This window comes from Podarcis vaucheri (genome assembly GCF_965113315.1).
Source record: "Podarcis vaucheri genome assembly, chromosome: 16".
Lineage (NCBI taxonomy): Eukaryota > Metazoa > Chordata > Lepidosauria > Squamata > Lacertidae > Podarcis > Podarcis vaucheri.
The window spans coordinates 7,820,402-7,843,211 of record NC_138754.1 but is presented as its reverse complement, the minus strand read 5'-3'; the positions used below and the strand labels follow the sequence as shown (position 1 = coordinate 7,843,211).

Sequence of the window (22,810 nt, the reverse complement as noted above, 5' to 3'; positions counted from 1 at the left end):
TATGAACTACACGAATGACGGCTTTGAAGCATATCTTCTTTATTCTTTTACAGCTGCTGCAAACTAAAAATAAACTAGAAACTAAAGACTAACAGAGGCTACTGGACTGAATGAGTGTTACAGTTGCTTAAGCAGTCATCTTATCTCTACAGTGAAGCAAAGTACTTAACCTGAAGCACTATTTCTGGGTTAGCGGAGTCTGTAACCTGATGCATATGTAACCTGAGGCACCACTGTACACAGATAACACTCAGACTTCCACAGAGTCAGGTTGGAGTGGAAGAAGAAGAAGAAGAAGAAGAAGAAGAAGAGGAGGAAGAAGAAGAGTATCCCGCTTTATCACCCGAAGGAGTCTCAAAGCAGCTAACATTCTCCTTTCCCTTCCTCCCCCACAACAAACACTCTGTGAGGTGAGTGGGGCTGAGAGACTTCAAAGAAGTGTGACTGGCCCAAGGTCACCCAACAGCTGCATGTGGAGGAGCGGAGACGCGAACCCGGTTCCCCAGATTACGAGTCTATTGCTCTTAACCACTACACCACACTGGCTCTCGGAGGAAGTGATGAGCAGATTCTGCCCCCTCCTTTCTGAAAACATTGTCAGTAGATTCTTGCAATGGGAGAGGTGAAATATCCACAAAGTTACCATATTTTTCGCCCTATAAAATGAAGGGGAAATGTGTGTGCGTCCTATGGGGCGAATGCAGGCTTTCTCTGAAGCCTGGAGAGAGAGAGGGGTCGGTGCGCACCGACCCCTCTCGCTCTCCAGGCTTCAGGAAGCTCTGCGCAACCCTCGGGAGACCGGCGCGACTTCGCGCCGGGCTCCCTAGGGCTGCGCAGAGCTGCCTGCATTCCGAAGTCTGGGGTGCGCTGAAGAGCGCGCCCGGGCTCCGCACAGCTTTCCGCAAGCCTGGGGAGACCGGCGCGACTTCCCGCCGGGCTCCCTAGGCTTGCGGATAGCAGGCTGTTTTCGGGGCTGGGGTTGGGGGAAGCTCGGGCTTCCACCGCGCCAGCCCCGCGCCTAGGGGGGAAATAATATTTTTTTCTTTATTCCCCCCCAAAAAAACTAGGTACATCCTATGGGGCAGTGCGCCCTATGGGGTGAAAAATACGGTAATGTTAAATGATTTTTGGAAATGATATGTAAAAAAGCCAATAAAAATGTGTGTGTGTGTGTGTGTATATATTTATACCACTGGGTGGGTTTCTCCGGAGGTTCGTAGTACGTATGCTGATTACACTCAGCTCTATTTCTCCATTGCATATGCTGCTGGGGCAGTGGAAGTGCTGAACCAATGTCTTGCTTCGGTAATGGACAGGATGAGAGCCAACAAACAAACTCAGTCCAGATAATACTTGTGTACACTCCTGGGGCATCAATTGGGAACAGATGGAGAGCTTGGTGACTCTTCCCTTTATTTACCATCTTCTTCGAAAGTACAACTCGTAACCTCTCATGGCGTGGCGTCACTGGCAAATTAAGGGAGCTTAATCTTCTGCCAGATCCCTCTGGAATCCGCCTCTGAGAATGGAGCTTAAATATGATTCTGTAGCAAATGATCGCCATTCAAGAGGGAGTCTGGAGTCTGTCCGCATTTCCTCCACTTCCTTGACTCACCTGAAAGTTCCCTTGACGGTTCAACATGTCAGGCAGCCGGACTTTACTGGAGCGCTCCCTTAATATCATAATCAACGTTTTCAATAGTTATGCAGAAGAACCACAGAGAATGGACACGAGTGACTGTGCAATGCTTCAGCCTAAGGAACGCCGTGTGCTGAGTGAGAGTGGACTGCGTCAACTGATAAAGGAGCAACTTCCAGACATGCCAATGGTGAGGAGCAGGAGAGGGTGGTTTGTTGCTCAGTTGGGTTACTCCTTGCAATGGGGGAAGCACTTCAGTTCTCTTCATCTTTTCAAAATTCTCACTTCTCAGATTGCCCTTTGCTTTTCCCTTTTCAGGATTAAGAAATTTCTTGTTTTGAAGCTATCTCCCCTTCAGTTGTAAAGCAATTACTTACCATTCCCCCGTCCTGGCTGGTACTAGTCAACTGTTAAAGTACTTTTTCATTTTTGATTTATTTAGCAGAATGATCTGCACAAGGGCAGCCAAGCCTCCTCCCTCTCTCCTCCCTCTGCTCCCTCTCCACAACCTTCCAGAGTGGGGTTTCTATGACTGCGTTGAGGAGGAGGAGGGGATGTTCTGTTACGCTTGCAGAAGTTGTTCCACAGACAGAAAAGGAAAGGAAAACCCCACTTGGGTGCAACACTTTTACTGTTTGATCTACAAAGACCTCTAAACAGTTTACCAAAGATTTAAAAAGTGAAAACCAATGTTAGAATCAATCTGGCATAAAATTTAACAAAGTGTTATGAAATCTAGCAGTGAGGAAACAAAAATTGCATCAGAATGTTCTCTGTGAAAAATTTCATGTTACAAGTTACTGTTTTCTTGGTTCCAATGGTTGCAATGCATTTTGGTCCCTGAGTGCAGGAATTTCCCTGTCAACTGCTGGGGTCACAGTGAGTTGGAGAGTCCAGGAATATTCGGGGAGGGGGGCAGATTTCCCATCCCTCCCGTAAGTTATTCTTGGTTATCAGCCTGCTAACTATAGAAGGATTGGGCTGAAACTACCGCTGCTTCCAACCTTGGATTTTTCTGAGCCAGCTTTCCCCATTGTGTTTTCCCCAGGAGTGTCTGGACCACAACCTCTGTCATCTCTGACTGTTGGCTGTGCTAACTGGGGCCAATGGGAGTTGGGAGCCCCATGACATTAGGAGAGACACAGCTCTCCTAGAACATCCCAGGAAGGATGACTAAATGTATCATACTCTTGTGTGTGCTTGAATTCATCAGAAGACTGCTTGCTTTTTCCACTTTTTTCAGCCACTGTAACCATCTTTCCTTCTTTATTCTCTCCCAACCGCACAACAAAAAGGCCTCTTCTGTCGTTGATGAGGTTTTGGAAGACAATGATACCTTGGTCACCTATCGGGAGTTTGCGGATCTAGTAAGAAGATGGCTTATCATGTCCAATGAGAACTCCACACCATGAAGAACCAACCTGGAGGTGAAGAATCCATCAACTCAACTCCATTTCGAAAGCTCATGTCCTCCCGAGACAATAAAGATTTGATTCAAAGATCCATCACCTTGTGTGGGGTGTTTTTCAGAAGCACAGTAACAGAATCTTAGCTGCAGCAAAAACTGCAGGTCAGGAGCATTCCATCCATGGATAAGAGGATGTCAGTAGGATAAATGAGAAGTATCAAGACACCTATTAGAAGTGTCAAAAATATATTAGTAAGAAAATAGAAATCATGTTTAAAGACCAACATAACATACTGTTTCTTTTTGTTAGAAGGAAGAAACTGGTTCTGGGTGGTGGGTGGGGAGCTGGAATTTTGGATGAAGAGGAATAGAAGGTCGTTTGAAAGGAAGACAGGGAAATTGTAGAGCAGCTGGATAAATTATTAGGATCAGTCTTCACCCTTCACTGCAGAAGATATAGTGCATGTCCCTGGGCCTGACATTTTTTTAAAAAAATAATTTTTATTAAATTATTAAATTAAATTAAAGATCATCATATCCCCAGGTCCAGAAGGGCTCAATGCATGAGCTCTTGAGGAACTGAAATGTTCACAAGAACTGCCTCTAAAGATTGGAACATGGTCCACATGACACTGTTTCTTAAAAATGGCCCCCAGTGGGGATCCAGGCAATTCCAGGCTGGTTAACTCAATGTTTTTCATGGGAAAATTGATGCAAAACACTCTTTGTTTTTAAAACATTCTTTAAATTTTTTAATCGAATTAATACAGTGTCCACCCCCCCATTAAATACCTGTGCCAGACAAATTAATTGACATATTGAAGATCATCATATCCCCGGGTTCAGAAAGAATCTTTCTGGAGCTCTTAAAGAATCTAAATGGGATGTTCAGAGTAAAATCTTCACAGGACCTGCCTCTAAAGACTGGAATATGGTCCATGGGACACTGTTTCTTTAGACGGGTTTTCAAGTTAGCAAGAGCATGAAGATTATACGGTGGTATCTTGGTTCTCAAATTTAATCTGATCCGGAAATGCGTTCCAAGACCAAAGCGTACCAAAACCAAGGTGCACTTTCCCATAAAAGGTAATGCAAAATGGATCGATCTGTTCCAAACTTTTAAGAACATCCCCCCAAATAGCAATTTGACCTGAATTTTACTAACGAGACCATTGATCCATCTAATGAAAGCAATCAATAATTTCTAGAGTCACTTAGAAATAGATATACTGATTGTTTAATAATGATGATGTTGATGATGATATATTAAATATATTACTTGTCCCCCACCCATCTGCATTGGTTGCCCAGCCACCCTGGGCAGCTTCCAACAGAGCAGAAAAGAAGACAACGAAACATCAGACATTAAAAACCTCCTGATACAGGGCTGCCTTAAACGTCTACGGAAGTTCATTTGATTGTTTATCTCTTTGATAGATGACAGGAGAACGTTCCACAGGGTGGGCACCACCACCTAGAAGGCCCCCTCTGTAACTTCTCTTCTCACATTGAGGGAACCACTAGAAGGCCCTCAGACCTGGACCTCAGTGTCTTGCCTGAAATCAGGGGTGGAGACCTTCTTCAGGTATACAGGATGCAGTTCCAACCTTCTGCTCCTCGTACACTCCTGGGGCATCAATTGGGAACAGCTGGTGACCTGGGTGAGTCCTCCTTTTATCTACCATATTTGTAGAAATTACAATTTAGTACTTCTCACAGCGTGGCATCACTGGATGTTTAAGGAAACTTAATTTTCTGCCAAATCCCTCTGAGCATGGTGCTTAAATATGATTATGTGGCAACTGATCACCATTCAAGAGGGTGACTGGAGTCTGTCCCCATTTCCTTCACTTCCTTGACCCACCTGAAAGTTCGCTTGACAGGTCAACATGTCAGGCAGCCAGACTGAACTGCAGCACTCCCTTTATATCACAATCGACGTTTTCAATAGTTATGCAGAAGAACCGCAGAGAATGGGCACGAGTGACTGTGCAATGCTTCAGCCTAAGAGGAACGCCGTGTGCTGAGTGAGAGAGGACTGCGTCAACTGGTAAAAGACCAGCTTCCAGACATGCCAATGGTGAGGAGGGTGAGAAGGTTGTCCGTTCCTCAGTTGGCTTACCGCTTCCCTTGCTTACAGTTACAATTCTCTTGGTTACAATTCTCCAGGTTGCCTCCCCGGCATCCCCAGTTAGGGCTTGGAAAAGACTACAGCCTGGAACCCTGGATTGCTCCTGCAAGTCAGTGTGGGCAGCACTGAGCCCGTTGGACCCACAGTCTGACTCGATATAAATAAGCCAGTTCCTAATAATATCAGCCCCTTCTTCCCAGGGCCGGATTTAGGATTGATGAGGCCCTAAGCTACTGAATGTAAAGGGGCCCTTCATATCTCCAGCTGTCCTTTGTCAACAACAACACTTTTACTGTTTAATCTACAAAGACCTCTATTTTACTAACGAGACCATTGATTCATCTAATGAAAGCAATAAATAATTTCCAGAGTCCCTTAGAAATAGATATACTGATTGTTTAATAATGATGATATTGATGATGATATATTAAATATATTACTTGTCCCCCACCTATCTGCATGGGTTGCCCAGCCACTCTGGGCAGCTTTCAACAGAGTAGAAAAGAAGACAGTGAAACATCAGACATTCAAAACCTCCTCATATGGGGCTGCCTTAGACGTCTATGGAAGGTCATGTGATTGTTTATCTCTTTGATAGATGATAGGAGAATGTTCCACAGGGTGGGCACCACCACCGAGAAGGCCCCCTCTGTAACTTCACTTCTCACATTGAGGGAACCACTAGAAGGCCCTCAGACCTGGACCTCAGTGTCTTGTCTGAAATCAGAGGTGGAGACGTTCTTCAGGTATACAGGATGCAGTTCCAACCTTCTGCTCCTTGTACACTCCTGGGGCATCAATTGGGAACACCTGGTGACCTGGGTGAATCCTCCCTTTATCTACCATCTTTGTAGAAATTGCAATTTAGCACTGCTCATGGCGTGGCATCACTGGAATTTTAAGGGAGCTTGATGTTCTGCCAGATCCTGGTGGAACCCGCCTCTGAGCATGGTGCTTAAATATGATTCTGTGGCAACTGATCGCCATTCAAGAGGGAGTCTGGAGTCTGTCCCCATTTCCTCCACTTCCTTGACTCACCTGAAAGTTCGCTTGACAGGTCAACATGTCAGGCAGCCGCACTGAACTGCAGTACTCCCTTCGTATCACAATCACCGTTTTCAATAGTTATGCAGAAGAACCACAGAGAATGGGCACGAGTGAGTGTGCAATGCTTCAGCCTAAGGAACGCCGTGTGCTGAGTGAGAGAGGACTGCGTCAACTGGTAAAAGACCAGCTTCCAGACATGCCACAGGTGAGGAGCAGGAGAGGGTGGTTTGTTGCTGAATTGGATTACTCCTTGCAATGGGGGAAGCACTTCAGTTCTCTGCATCTTTTCAAAATTCTCACTTCTCAGATTGCCCTTTGCTTTTCCCTTTACTGGATTCATTTTATCATGAAATGATTTTATAATGCTTTATAATGCTTTATACTGTTTTTAGCTGCTCTGAGCCCAGCTTCGGTTGGGGAGGGCGGGATATAAATATTATTATTATTATTATTATTATTATTATTATTATTATTATGAAATTTCTTGTTTTGAAGCTATCTCCCTTTCAGTTGTAAAGCAATTTCTTACCATTCCTCCATCCTGGCTGGTACTAGTCACCTGTTAAAGTACTTTTTCATTTTTTTTTTATTTAGCAGAATGATCCGCACAAGGGCAGCCAAGCCTCCTCCCTCTCTCCTCCCTCTGCTCCCTCTCCACAACCTTCCAGAGTGGATTTTCTGTGACTGCATTGAGGAGGAGAAGGAGGGGATGTTCTGTTACTCTTGCAGAAGTTGTTCCACAGACAGAAAAGGAAAGGAAAACCCCACTTGGGTGCAACACTTTTACAGTTTAATCTACAAAGACCTCTAAACAGTTTACCCGAGATGAGACCAAACTTTCTTTTTAAAAAGTGAAAACGATTGTTAGAATCAATCTGGCATAAAATTTAACAAAGTGTTATAAAGTCCAGCAGTGATGGAACAAAAAATGCATTAGAATGTTCTCTGTGAAAAATTGCATGTTACAAGTTACTGTTTTCTTGGTTCCAATGGTTGCAATGCATTTTGGTCCCTGAGTGCAGGAATTGCCCTGTCAACTGCTGGGGTCACTGTGAGTTGGAGAGTCCCGGAATATTTGGGGGGGGGGGGTTGGCAGTTTCCCCATCCCTCCTGTAAGTTATTCTTGGTTATCAGCCTGCTAACTATAGAAGGATTGGGCTGAAACTACCGCTGCTTCCAACCTTGGATTTTTCTGAGCCAGCTCTCCCCATTGTGTTTCCCCCCAGGAGTGTCTGGACCACAACCTCTGTCATCTCTGACTGTTGGCTGTGCTAACTGGGGCCAATGGGAGTTGGGAGCCCCATGACATAAGGAGAGACACAGCTCTCCTAGAACATCCCAGGAAGGATGACTAAGTGTATCATACTCTTGTGTGTGCTTGAATTCATCAGAAGACTGTTTGCTTTTTCCAATGGTTTCAGCCACTGTAACCATCTTTCCTTCTTTATTCTCTCCCAACTGCACAACAAAAAGGCCTCTTCTGTCGTTGATGAGGCTTTGGAAGTAAATGAAGGCCAGGTCGACTTCTGGGCGTTCACGGATATAGTAAGCAGATTTCTTACCATGTCCTATGAGAACTCCACACCATGAAGAACCAACCTGGAGGTGAAGAATCCATCAACTCAACTCCATCTCTAAAGCTCATGTCCTCCCGAGACAATAAAGATTTGATTCAAAGATCCATCACCTTGTGTGGGGTGTTTTTCAGAAGCACAGTAACAGAATCTTAGCTGCAGCAAAAACTGCTGGTCAGGAACATTCCACTCAGGGATAAGAGGATGGCAGTAGGATAAACGAGAAGTATCAAGACACCTATTAGAAGTGGCAAATAGATTTCTGTAAGAAAATAGAAATCATGTTTAAAGATCAACATAACATACTGTTTCTTTTTGTTAGAAGGAACAAACTGGTTCTGGGTGGTGGGTGGGGAACTGGAATTTTGGATGAAGAGGAATAGAAGGTCGTTTGAAAGGAAGACAGGGAAATTGTAGAGCAGCTGGATAAATTATTAGGATCAGTCTTCACCCTTCACTGCAGAAGATATAGTGCACGTCCCTGGGCCTGACATTTTTTTAAAAAAATAATTTTTATTAAATTATTAAATTAAATTAAAGATCATCATATCCCCAGGTCCAGAAGGGCTCAATGCATGAGCTCTTGAGGAACTGAAATGTTCACAAGAACTGCCTCTAAAGATTGGAACATGGTCCACATGACACTGTTTCTTAAAAATGGCCCCCAGTGGGGATCCAGGCAATTCCAGGCTGGTTAACTCAATGTTTTTCATGGGAAAATTGATGCAAAACACTCTTTGTTTTTAAAACATTCTTTAAATTTCTAAATCAAATTAATACAGTGTCCACCCCCCCATTAAAAACCTGTGCCAGACAAATTAATTGACAAATTGAAGATCATCATATCCCCGGGTTCAGAAAGTATCTTTCTGGAACTCTTAAAGAATCTAAATGGGATGTTGAGAGTAAAATCCTCACAGGATCTGTCTCTAAAGACTGGAATATGGTCCATGGGACACTGTTTCTTTAGACGGGTTTTCAAGTTAGCAAGAGCATTAAGATTATACGGTGCTGCGCGATCTTGCTACAAGCGGGGGTTTTACCGAGAGGGAAACCCCGGGCTATTTTGGAGGATTAGGGGGTGCTTCAGGGCGCGGAAGCCCCCCGAAAACACCTCTGGAGGGTGTCCAGAGGAGCTGGTTCCCGTAGCGACCAAAAGCGAGCGGCTCAGCTGTCAGGTAGCTCCAAAAACGGAGCGAAGAGTACGGCGGTGTTGTTCAGCGGTCGAGGGAAGCCATTGCCGACCTCCACTTAGCGAAGCCCCGAGCTTGTCTGGAAAGCGTTGCGCTCTCACATCAAAGAACTCCGGCTTAAACAACTTTAATCTCTGTGACAATATCAACAAGGAAGTCGGGAAGCAAACCAAGATATAAACGGAGTTCAGCCCGAAAACGGGATCTGCCAGACACAGCGCGACTCCAGTACTGGGAAAGCGAAAGTAAGTTGCCTTGGCGGATACTTTGTTTCTCCTTACTTATCTCCCTTCTATAAAGTGACTTTCGCTTAGAGACTTAATATCAAAAGACATGTGGGAGGAAAGTGGAGACCAGGGACAAATTGTTGCTGCAGAGAGTCCTTGACGAAACGGCGGTTGAAGTAGACGAGAGGAGCACTTCTCCCTTTTTTTTTTTGAACTCAGAAATGTAGAAGGAAGGGAAACCGGAAGAGAAGGCTCCATCGCCATTAAAATTTTCGGAGCGTGGCAGACTGAGAAAAAGTCTAAGGTGGAAGGAAGAAAGAAAGGAACACAACTACATTCACTCCTGTGGCGGGGAAATATATATATACATTGGACTTACTGCAAATACTTCCCCCCCCTCTTTTTTTTTTTTTTTTTTGCTCCTTGAGACGGTTTGACATGCGGAGAGACTGTATGCTTTTGGGACAGGATATTGCTATACCTCGCTACTGCTACACCTCGGGGAGCTAATTGGAAGAGACTTGGTGACCTCTAGTGGCGAGACTAAAATTAATTGACCCTACAACTCACCCTCTCCCCCCTCCTGTTCCTCTGTTTCTTCTTTTTTTTTTTCTTATGACACCCTACCTTTCTCCCAATTAATTGTGGATTGTCTGTGTATCCGACTGGGGGTGTTCTGAATGGAAAAAGGTCCCGCTGGGGAGTATTATATGATTGTTAAATACTTGAGCGGGGAATAGCGACCCTATACAGATTAAATAACAAAAAAGGGAGGTAAGGAGGAGGGAGGTATAAGTGAAGGTGCTATATAGAAACGGGGTGAACGGGGAAAATATAAGAATATAAGAATATAAGATGTCGCATACGGTAAAGAAAGGCACGAACGGGGGGACCCCTGGAGATAGGAGGGGATCGAAACAAGAAACAGATTCTAAGGCAGATATTATGAAGATGCTAGTGGAAATAAAACAAAGTCAGAATAATTTAGAGCATAAGTTAGAACAAGTAGATAACAAAATCGGAAATATGGATAAAAAGATTGAGGAAACAGTAAACGAACTTAAAGGCCAGATAAAAGAGGTATTTAGAAGAACGCAAAATGTAGAGGAAGGGATGAAGAAGACAAGATTAGAATTAAAGGATATTAAACGGGATAAGGAAAGGATTAAAGCTGAAGTGTCGGACTTAAACAAAGCACAAGAGGAGATAAAAGATGTCATAGCCATGAATGAACTCCGGCAGAGAGAGACGAACCTTAGGCTGAGAGCCATCCCGGAATTACAAAATGAAAATATTAAGGAAAGACTGATAAAAGAGCTTGCGGCCTGGATGGATGTACCAATAGAAGAAATGGCCAGAAATGTTCAGAGTGCATTCAGAATGCGTGTAAAAACAACAAAAATGAAAAAATTTCCAGGAGACTGTCTGATTACCTTTAGGGATAAGGAAGTAAGAAATAGGATACTACAAATGAATAGAGAAAAAAGACTGAATATAGGGGGAAATTATATAATCATCTTCAAAGATGTTCCAATTAGACTACTTAAACGAAGAGACTTTTATAAACCACTAGCGCAGACTCTGAAGAGGAACAGAATTGAATTCAGATGGGAGTTCCCTGAAGGAATATCATTTGAATACAGAGGTAAAAGGCACAGATTATCTTTTTTTTTTATAATAATTTTTATTACATTTTTTCCAAATTACATAGAGAACAAAAAAAAGACAGAGCTAAAGACAAAAAGAAAGAAAAAACAGAAAATCTCAACCATTTCGACAACTTATTTCAAATTTCCTTTGGACTTCCCCACATCTCCCACATGAGTGCATTCTTGATAATGAAATTTGCCAGCAAATTATACCCTTATTTCATGTGTTTCTTTACATTTTCAGTTGCAATTTAAGTTTAAATCTCTTATTCTCCAATTACTCTAAAAATATAACATAATATCCTTTTTACCCGTTTAAACTTTGATTCTTTCATGAATATTGTCAGTTTCATAGATAATAAAATTTCATTGCTGGGGCTAACGTTCCCAATCATACGACGTCTTATGTTTCATACAACTTATAATACTTCTGCAAATAGTCTTTAAATTTTTTCCATTCCTCCTCCATTGCCTCTTCTCCCATGTCTCGGATCCTTGCAGTCATCTCGGCCAGTTCCATGTAGTTCATCAATTGCGTCTGCCAGTCCTCCAGTGTGGGCAAATCTTGGGTCTTCCAGTGCTTAGCAATAAGGATTCTTGCTGCTGTTGTAGCATACATAAAAAAAGTTCTATCCTTTTTTAACACCTTCTGGCCGACAATGCCCAGAAGGAAGGCCTCTGGTTTCTTGGGGAAGGTGTACTTAAACACCTTTTTTAACTCGTTATAAATCATTTCCCAAAAGGCCTTCAATCTTGGACAAGTCCACCAGAGGTGAAAGAATGTCCCTTCAGCCTCCTTACATTTCCAACATTTATTGTCAGACAAATGGTATATCTTAGCAAGTTTGACTGGGGTCATGTACCACCGGTATACCATTTTCATAATGTTTTCTTTCAAGGCACTACATGCCGTAAATTTCATACCGGTGGTCCATAACCTTTCCCAGTCTTCGGACATAATATTGTAACCAATGTCTTGAGCCCATTTTATCATGGCTGACTTAACTGTCTCATCCTGAGTGTTCCATTTAAGCAGCAAGTTGTACATTCTCGATAATACCTTGGTCTTTGGTTCTAACAACTCTGTCTCAAGTTTCGATTTTTCCACCTGGAATCCTACCTTTTTATCTAGCTTAAAAACCTCATTAATTTGGGCATAGTGTAGCCAATTTTGCACCTTATCCTTTAGTTTTTCAAAGCTCTGCAACTTCCAATTACCTCCAATGTTTTCTATTATTTCCCAATATTTTGGCCAGTGTGCCTCCATATTGGCTGTTTTCCGAGCTTTGGCCTCTATTGGTGAAATCCACCTCGGAGTTTTACTTTCCAATAAGTCTTTATATTTTTTCCAGACCATATATATTGCTTTCCTGACAATATGGTTTTTGAACATTCCATATGTTTTCCCCTTGTCATACCACAAATACGCATGCCAACCTAACGAATTGTTAAAGCCTTCCAGATCTAGGACATCAGTGTTTTCCAATAAGATCCAATCCTTCATCCAGCAGAAGGCCGCAGCTTCATAATATAACCTTAAGTCCGGCAGGGCAAACCCCCCTCTCTCCTTTGCATCAGTTAATATTTTAAACTTTATTCGGGGCTTTTTGCCCTGCCAGACGAACCTAGAGATATCCCTCTGCCACTTTCCAAAACATTCCACTCTGTCCACGACCTGCAAGGCTTGAAACAGAAACAACATTTTTGGCAAAACGTTCATTTTTATAACTGCAATTCGGCCTAACAAGGATAATTTCAGTCTTGACCAAATTTCAAAGTCTTTTTTAACCTCTGACCAACATTTTTCATAATTATCTTTGAATAGATTCAAATTCTTAGAAGACAGATTGACCCCCAGGTATTTCACTTTTTTAACAATGTTTAGTTCCGTTTCCCTCTGGAACCCCTCTGTTTCAATAACCGTCAAATTTTTCCCTAACACTTTGGTTTTTTGTTTGTTCAACTTAAAACCCGCCACCCGACCAAATTTCTGAATCAATTCCAAAACTCTTTTTGTACTAGGTTCTGGCTCCTGTAATGTTAAAACCAAGTCATCTGCAAATGCTTTCAGTTTATATTGTTTCGCTCCGACCCGTATTCCTTGTACCTGCCGATCCTCCCTTATCATATTCAGCAAAACCTCCAGAACCGAAATAAACAACAGAGGGGATAGGGGGCACCCCTGGCGTGTTCCTTTTTCAATATGAAGTTCTTCTGTCACCACATTGTTCACTATCAACTTAGCTTTTTGTTCTGAATAGATTGCCTCTATTCCATTCTCAAATCCCCTTCCCACTCCCATCCCTTCCAAGTTTTTCTTCATAAATTTCCAAGAAATGTTGTCAAAGGCCTTCTCCGCATCAATAAAAATTAACACTGCTTTGGTATTAATATTTGTTTGTAAAAGTTCCAAAATATCGATAATGTTCCTAGTGTTGTCAAACAAATGTCTACCTGGGAGAAAGCCTGCTTGGTCCTTATGAATTACTTCATTTAATACTTTTTTAAATCTATTTGCTAAAACATCCGCAAATATTTTATAATCCACATTTAGGAGTGAGATGGGTCGGTAGTTCTTAAGTTGAGTCTTTTCAGTTTCCACTTTAGGTATCAATGTGATGAATGCTTCTTTCCACGTATCTGGTGCCCTCCCTCCCCCCATAATCTGGTTACAAACCTCCATTAATGGTTGTATCAAGTAGTCTTTTAAAGTCTTATAATATTTGGAGGTGAGTCCATCAGGGCCTGGAGATTTGCCTAGCTGCATATTCTGAATGGCATCCTCAATTTCCTGTTGTGTTATTTTACAGTTCAAGATTGATCTCTTTTCTTGTGATATTTCTGGAAGGCCGTTTTCTTTCAAAAATTGTTCTATCTCAGTCGCATCCTCGGATCCTTGTGTATACAATTTTTTAAAATATTTCTGGAAACACTTTCTAATTTCTCCCGGTTTCTGAATGTTCTTTCCTTCAACTTCTAGATTGGTAACGTAATTTAATTTTTGTCTCTTTTTCAACTGCCAAGCTAGCAGTTTCCCACATTTATTCGCCGACTCAAAGGATCTTTGTTTCATTTGTTTAATCTTCCATTCCACTTCTTGATTGATCAGTTTCGCATATTGTGACTGGTGGAATTTAATTTCTCTTAAAGTCTCCTTTGATTTTGGGTTTAATCTTAATTTTTTCTCACCATCCCTTATCTTCTCCAATATCTTATCCTTTTTACCATTCCAGAACTTTTTCTTGATCGTATTCTGTTGTATCAGAAACCCTCTCATAACAGCTTTACTCGCGTCCCAGATTATTCTTTTTTCCACCGAGGTATTCAAATTAATTTCAAAATAGTCCTTTAAAGCTTTTTGGGCCTTCTTTACAATCTCTTGATCTCTTAATAAATTGTCATTCATTTTCCATCTGAAGGAGTCGGCAGTAGTTAGTCTCATTTCCATTTTCAAAGCGTTATGGTCGGAGCATGTCTTTGGGCAGATTTCTATTTTTGTAGTCTTAGGTGCCAGCCCTCTAGTTGTCCAAATTTGGTCGATTCTTGTCCATGACAGATGGGCCTCAGAAAAGAAAGTTCCTTCTTTACCAAGGGGGTTTCTCGTCCTCCATAAATCAATTAAATCCATATTGTCAGTTAATTCGAAAAAGGTTTTTGGTAGTCTTCCATCTTTGGTCAAATTCTGGTTCTGTGACTTATCCATTAAAGTAGAGACAACCCCATTCATATCTCCCATCATAATGATGTTAGAGTAGTCCAGATAGTCCAGTAATGTCTCATGCAGCTTCTTGTAAAATTCTGATTTCCCCTCATTTGGTGCGTAGATTCCTAATATCAATATTTTCTCTCCTTGGGTCGATATTTCGATAGCCAGGATTCTTCCTTGTTCATCTTTGAACAAGAATTTTGGTGAAAGGTTCTCCTTGGCGTAGATCACCACGCCTCTCTTTTTAACTCTGTCTGATGAAATAAATTCTTGGCCTAGTCTTTTATTTATTAACACCTTCTTGTGTAACCTGGTCACATGAGTTTCTTGCAAACAGATTATATCCAAATTTTCTTTCTTTAGAATATGGAAGATCCTTTTGCGTTTTTCTGGGGAATTCGCGCCATTAATGTTCCAACTATACAGCTGCAGGGACATCCTGTATCGATCTGTTGTTACTCTTTATTGGGTGTCTTCTTTTTTGTCCGGATCCGAAGGTGGTGGCTCTTTCCCAGACTCAGGTGGTGGCCAAATAGCTGCTGCTCCTTTCTGCAAGTCTTCTCCGTTGTCGTGTAGGAACTTCTGGCTATCCTCTTTCGTTTTGATTTTTATCTTCTTTCCTTTGTATTTGAATGAAAGACCTTGTGGAAACTCCCACCTGTATGGTATTCCGTTACCTCTCAAAAATCCAGCTAGGTCAGTATAGTTAGATCTGAGATCCAATAATTGCTTAGGGATGTCCTTGTAGATTTGTGCTCTTCTGTCCTGTATCACAAGTGCTTTGTTAAAATGTAGGTCAAGTAGCTTGTCTCTCTCCTGTTTAGTCCTTAAGATGATCAAACAGTCTCTAGGCCTGTCCTTTCCAACAACTCTTCCCAATCTAAATGCCGTTGTTATTTTAAAGTCTGTGTCTTCATTAATACCCCAGAATTTAGAGAATTCTGCTGTTAGAAAGCCTATCAAGTCCTCTTTCTCAATCTCTGGGATAGAGCGTAATCTCAGATTATTTTCCTTGTTTCGCAGTTCCACCAAAGACAGGTAGGCCTGCTGGTCTGTAATATGTTTGTGGAGGGGTCTTACCTCTCCTTTCAGTTCCTCCACTCCTTTTGCTGCGGCCTCTGCTTTTTGGTTCGCAGCCTCCGCCAGTTTTCGATTTTCAGATGTTGCGTCGTTTAGATTTCCAATGTCTTGTGAGTGCTTAGCCACCTGTTCTGAAAGTTTGGTAATTGAGGATGTGGCTAAATCAATTTTTGCAGTTTGGTCATCCACTTTTTTGTTCAAAATTGCAAATTGTTGTAGCATTTCCTCTAACAAAGTGTTAGACCCTCCAGATGCCATATCCTCACCTGTTAATTGTTCAGCTTCTTCAGCTAGAGTTGTTGGCGAGGGTGCAGTCTGCAAGACGGCAGGGACTGAAGATCTACGTCCCTGAGAAAATAGGGTTGTTTGTGTCAGTTTGCCTTTCCCTGCCTTCGACGCAGCTCTTGTTTTTACTCTGTCGCTCATTCCCCACCTGTCTTTGGATTCAAGGTCAGGCTGTCAAAAATTTCCTGGGAAAGGCAGGCCTTGGAGTAAACAACCAAACCACAGAGAGACAAAGCAAAGTTGGTTCCCAGGAAATTGTAAATCCCAAACTCCACTAGAGGGAGTACTGTTGCAGTTCAGGAAGGAAGAAACAAAGTTTCAGTCGCCATTAAAGTTCCTGCAATTAAGTGAATTAACAATAGTCTTTGGGGAAGACCTTTTCCCTCAAGCAGAGCTCTCACAATGTTGCCACAAGTCTCTTAAAAGGTGCAAAGTACAGTTGTTAAATTGTATCCAACAGTGATGCCTCTAAATAACCATTTCAGATTTGTAAGTGTATCTGCAAAACAGCCTTTTGTCCCGCTGCAAGTCCGGGGCTTGGGTTTTTAAAGTCTTTAGAATTTTTTAATAAGTTTAGCAGAGGAGGAAGTCCCCATAAAGAAAGATAGAATCAGTCCCAAAGAAATAAAAGTAACTTGCCTTTCAGTTTCCAGCTTCTCTAAGCGTATGATTTCTCTTGGTTTAAAGCCCTTCTGTGCTGCTTCCAGCCTGTCAAATCCTTTGCCTTTGATCACTAAGCACCATCGGGAGACGGACTTCCTTTTTCTCGTCTCCCGCTTTCAGCCAAATTCTTAAATTTTGTAATCCAATCTCAGGTAGATCTTACTCACGAGTAGTTGGTCTGTAATCCAATGTAGAAGGAAGAAAGGTCGGCGCTCATCCGTAACAGCCGCGCGGCTTCACTCCCGCAGAAAGAGCGATGAATCCACAGCACCGCTTCCCCTCCGCGCTTCCGGAGCCCCTTACGGGGTCCCTTCTTCGTTTTGGGGGTTGCTCTTGGTGCCCGCCGGATCCCACGGCCACGAGCTCACTCTGCTCGTGGTTTTTCTTAGTGGGTCGTCGCTTTGCCGCAGCGAACGACCCTTTTCTGCGGAGCCCCTCTTCGCAGCGCGAAGAGGACCGCCATTACTTGTTTCGCGCCGCCTCCGGAAGTCCAAAAGGCACAGATTATCAAATCCAGAAGAAACTGGGAAATTCTTGAGGAAATATAAGGAGCTGAAATCAGAGGAAGGTGGAACAAGAGAAGCAGAGGGAGGATCACCTAGAGACATAAGAACAGAGGACGAACAAGAAGCGAACGGAGGCGGATCGGAAGAGGAGGAAGAAGAAGAGGAGGAGGAAGAAAACACAGAAAACTAACAAGGGGAAAAGAGAGGAAAAAGAGAGGGGAAAAAGGGGGGAGAGAAAAAGAAAGAGAAAAGTTAGGTGAATGTCAGGCATTATGGGATTAAAAATTTTGAGTTGGAATATTAATGGAATGAACGAGAAAAAAAAAGAGGAATAAAATTGAGCAATTCTTGAAAAAGAAAAACCTGGATATTATTTGCCTCCAAGAGACGCATGTAGCTAAAAAACATAAAAAATTGCTAATTAACAAAAGATTGGGAATTGAATTCGAATCCTCCGACAGAGAAAAGAAAAAAAGGGGTTGTGTTGTATATTAAAAAAAAGATTGAAGCTAAACAAATATTTAAAGATGAAGAGGGGAGGATGGTAGCTGTTCGGATTAATTGGCAAGGGGAGAGTATGGTTGTGATTGGGATCTATGCACCAAATAGCAATAAGACTGATTTCTTTAAATACCTCGAGGGGAAAATCTCGGATTATATGGATCAGAAAATCATTTTAATGGGGGACATGAATGGTGTGGTCTCCCTAGAAGCGGATAGACTAAGAGAAGGAGTAAGTAAAGAAGGGAAATTGCCAAAATCATTTTCTCAATGGTAAAAAACTACAATTTGATAGACATTTGGCGTCTTAGGCACCCATTGGATAAACAATATACATTTCACTCTGAACCACACCACTCGATGTCACGGATAGATCAGGTCTGGATATCAAGCGAACTATGTCCGAGGGTTAAACAAATCGAAATAAAACCAAGAGTAATCTCTGATCACAGTCCGATAGAATGGGAACTGGAGAGTTACGAGAGAAGAACTTTTAGATGGAGACTGAAAGAATATCTCTTAAATGACCAGGGAATCGTAGAAAACGCACACAAAAAATTAACAGAATACTTTACGGATAACTGTGATAAAGGTACAAACATCAACATAGTCTGGGACGCAAGCAAAGCCGTAATAAGAGGATATTTTATCCAACAGAATGCGATTAAAAATAAGAATAGAGAGAAAGGAAAAGAAGAAATTCTAAGGCAGATTATGGACAATGAACAAAAATTAATTCGGAAACCTAACTGTCAGAAAACGAAAGAAAACATCAAAATTCTGCAGGCTCAATTCGCTGCAATATTAAATAGAGAAGTGGAGTGGAATATTGAAAAACTAAGACAAAAGAATTTCGAATTCTCAAATAAATCTGGCAAGTGGCTTGCGTGGCAGATTAAGAAGAGGTAGGAACAAGGTACAATAAATAGAATTATAATAGAAGGAGAAGAGGTTACTGACCCAAAAGGAATTAGGAAAGAGTTTCTAGAGTATTATAGAGGCCTCTATAAAAACAAAGAAAGAAACAACTCAAGGAGGATAGAAAGATTTTTGAAAGACAAAATGGTGCAGAAAATTCCAATGGATAAGAAACAACGATTAAATGAGCCAATTGAAATAGAAGAGATAGAGGAGGCAATTAAAGACTTAAAAAGAGGGAAGGCTCCGGGACCTGATGGATTCACAGCGGGTTACTATAAAGAGATGAAATCTGTACTTGTGAATCCTTTAAAGGAAATTATGAATAACATCTTAAGAAAAGGGGAAATCCCGGAGACCTGGAAAGAGGCGTATATTACCTTTATTCCGAAACAGGATGCAGATTTAACCCAGGTTAAAAATTATAGGCCAATCTCGCTATTGAATACGGACTACAAAATCTTTGCAGGAATTCTGGCGAGAAGACTGAAATCCCTATTGGCAGAAATTATCCACAAAGACCAGGCCGGGTTCCTCCCGGGCAGATATATGAGGGACAACATAAGATATATAATTAATATGCTAGAATTCCTATCGACCAGGATTGACAAGCAAGCAATAATGATGTTCGTAGATGCGGAAAAAGCATTTGATAATGTGGCGTGGGACTTTATGTTGAAGAACTTGGAACACATGGAAGTGGGTAGAAATTTCTTTAATGGTGTGAATGCAATATATAGAGAACAAAAAGCTAAATTGATTATAAACAACATCGTGACGGAAGAAATAAAGATACAGAAAGGCACAAGACAGGGATGCCCACTCTCCCCGCTGCTATTCATAATGGTATTAGAAGTTCTCTTGAATTCAATCAGGCAAAATGGGAAAATTAAAGGAATAACAATTGGACAACATGCTTATAAGACCAAAGCATTTGCAGACGACCTAGTAATAATGACGGAGGATCCAATAATTACAATAGAAGAAATCCTAAAGGAAATAGACCAATTTGGGGAAATAGCAGGCTTCAAATTAAATAAAAGGAAAACAAAGATGATGGTAAAGAATATGGACCAAAGTGCAATAGAAATAATCCAAAACCAGTCACAGATACAGGCGGTCAAGAAAGTGAAATATCTGGGGATTTGGCTCACGCCTAAAAATATAGATCTATTCAAAAACAACTACGAGCCAGTGTGGAAAGAAATAAGAAAAGATTTGGAAGTATGGGGAGGACTGAGATTGTCCCTTTGGGGAAGGATTAATACTATTAAGATGAACGTGCTACCGAGGGTACTATTTCTATTCCAGACTATCCCCATAATTAAGGGGAGCCGAACGTTTAAAGAATGGCAAAGAGTGCTATCAAGATTTATCTGGCAGGGCAAAAAACCTCGAATAAAATTTAAACTGTTGACAGACAGAAGGGAAAGGGGAGGGTTTGCTCTGCCGGACCTGAGACTATACTATGAGGCATCATGCCTCTGTTGGATAAAAGACTGGGCTAAATTAGAGAATAAGGAGCTACTCGATTTAGAGGGCTTCGACAACAGATTCGGTTGGCACGCCTATCTATGGTGTGGCAAGAGCAAAACACACAAGGAGTTTGGAAATCATATCTTTAGAGGCCCACTTATCGAAATATGGGAAAGGTATAAAAACATCTTAGAACCTAAAATCCCGCATTGGCTCTCACCTCTTGAAGTGATGAGTGTTAAGAAAATTAATATGAGAAGAGACTGGGCAACATATGGCCAATTATTAATGAAAGAAGATGGGAAATGGAAAGTAAAACCATATGAGCAAGTTAAGGAGTATGTGTATGACTGGCTACATCACCTTCAAGTTAGTGAGATGTTCAGAAAACAGGCCAAAGACAGAGGGTATGCAGATAAAGACTCAAAATTTCAGACGGAAATTATAAATAATGAGGTGAAAACAATATCTAAAATGTATAAGATGTTGCTGGATTGGAATTTGGCAGATGAAGAAGTTAAGACAGTAATGATTCGATGGGCTAGTGATGTAGGCCATGCTATACAATTTGAGGACTGGGAGAATTTATGGAAAGAAGGTCTGGATTTTACTGCGTGTATGACGGTTAAAGAGAACGTCATGAAGATGTTTTACAGGTGGTACATAACACCTGCGAAACTATCGAAAATGTACAAAGTAGACAGCAAATGTTGGAAATGTGAAAAGAAGGAGGGCTCCTTTTACCACATGTGGTGGGAGTGTGGGAGGGTGAGAGAATTCTGGGAAGAAGTCTATGTCGAATTAAAGAAGGTGCTAAAGTATACGTTTATTAAAAAACCTGAAATCTTTCTGTTAGGGATGTTAGGGAATGAAATAAAAAAGAAAGACCATAAGTTTGTTTATTACGCACTCACAGCAGCAAGGATAGTTCTTGCCCAGAAGTGGAAAAAAAAGGAAATGCCAACAATAGAGGAGTGGAGATTGAAGTTATTAGACTACGCGGATTTAGATAGATTAACAGGGAAGATTAGACACCTAAGAGACCAAAAGTTCATTAAGGATTGGGGGAAATATGTAGACTATCTGGAATATATTAGTAAAGGTCAAATAACGTTAAGGGGATTTAGAGAAGCACTGTGAAAGACTAAGAGGTATTGTTTAAGGAAAATAGAGGAAGAGGAATGCGTAATGACAATACAAACCAGGCAATGTGTAATCTTGATTTTGACTATGGAAGATTTACGGACGAGCTGAAGGAAGTCCAGAAAGAGATGACAGAGATGACAATGTTAATTTGATAGGTAAAAAATTCTTTTTTATTGTGTATATTGTACACTTGTTTTGTGCTTTGTTGCTATTTTTCTTTTTTTCTTATGTCTGCTGTTGTGGTCTTTTTTTCTTTTTCTTTTTCTTTTCTTCTTTTTGGAAAACTAATAAATATCTATATTGAAAAAAAAAAAAGATTATACGGTGGTATCTTGGTTCTCAAATTTAATCTGATCAGGAAATGCGTTCCAAGACCAAAGCGTACCAAAGCCAAGGTGCACTTTCCCATAAAAGGTAATGCAAAATGGATCAATCTGTTCCAAACTTTTAAGAACATCCCCCAAATACGGAAGGTCATGTGATTGTTTATCTCTTTGATAGATGATAGGAGAATGTTCCACAGGGTGGGCACCACCACCGAGAAGGCCCTCTCTGTAACTTCACTTCTCACATTGAGGGAACCACTAGAAGGCCCTCAGACCTGGACCTCAGTGTCTTGTCTGAAATCAGAGGTGGAGACGTTCTTCAGGTATACAGGATGCAGTTCCAACCTTCTGCTCCTTGTACACTCCTGGGGCATCAATTGGGAACATCTTTCCTTCTTTATTCTCTCCCAACTGCACAACAAAAATGCCTCTTCTGTTGCTGATGAGGCTTTGGAAGGAAACGATGGTGAGGTTGACTTCAAGGAGTTCACGGATATAGTAAGAAGATGGCTTATCATGTCCTATGAGAACTCCACAGCATGAAGAACCAACCTGGAGATGAAGAATCCATCAACTCAACTCCATCTCTAAAGCTCATGTCCTCCTGAGACAATAAAGATTTGATTCAAAGATCCATCACCTTCTGTGTGGTGTTTTTCAGAAGCACAGTAACAGAATCTTAGCTGCAGCAAAAACTGCAGGTCAGGAACATTCCACTCAGGGATAAGAGGATGGCAGTAGGATAAACAAGAAGTATCAAGACACCTATTAGAAGTGGCAAATAGATTTCTGTAAGAAAATAGAAATCATGTTTAAAGACCAACATAACATACTGTTTCTTTTTGTTAGAAGGAACAAACTGGTTCTGGGTGGTGGGAGGGGAGCTGGAATTTTGGATGAAGAGGAATAGAAGGTCGTTTGAAAGGAAGACAGGGAAATTGTAGAGCAGCTGGATAAATTATTAGGATCAGTCTTCACCCTTCACTGCAGAAGATATAGTGCATGTCCCTGGGCCTGACATTTTTTAAAAAAAATAATTTTTATTAAATTATTAAATTAAATTAAAGATCATCATATCCCCAGGTCCAGAAGGGCTCAATGCATGAGCTCTTGAGGAACTGAAATGTTCACAAGAACTGCCTCTAAAGATTGGAACATGGTCCACATGACACTGTTTCTTAAAAATGGCCCCCAGTGGGGATCCAGGCAATTCCAGGCTGGTTAACTCAATGTTTTTCATGGGAAAATTGATGCAAAACACTCTTTGTTTTTAAAACATTCTTTAAATTTTTTAATCGAATTAATACAGTGTCCACCCCCCCATTAAATACCTGT

General features: G+C 41.4%; 1 long non-coding RNA gene across 1 annotated transcript; it reads left to right on the top strand.

Annotated features, from left to right (window-relative positions):
- Nucleotides 1-2,881: 2,881 nt before the first annotated feature.
- Nucleotides 2,882-22,111, top strand: LOC309520802. The gene is made up of 2 exons (XR_014214436.1): nt 2,882-2,955; nt 21,923-22,111. It is a non-coding gene; the product is annotated as an uncharacterized lncRNA (long non-coding RNA).
- The last annotated feature ends 699 nt before the right edge of the window (nt 22,112-22,810 follow it).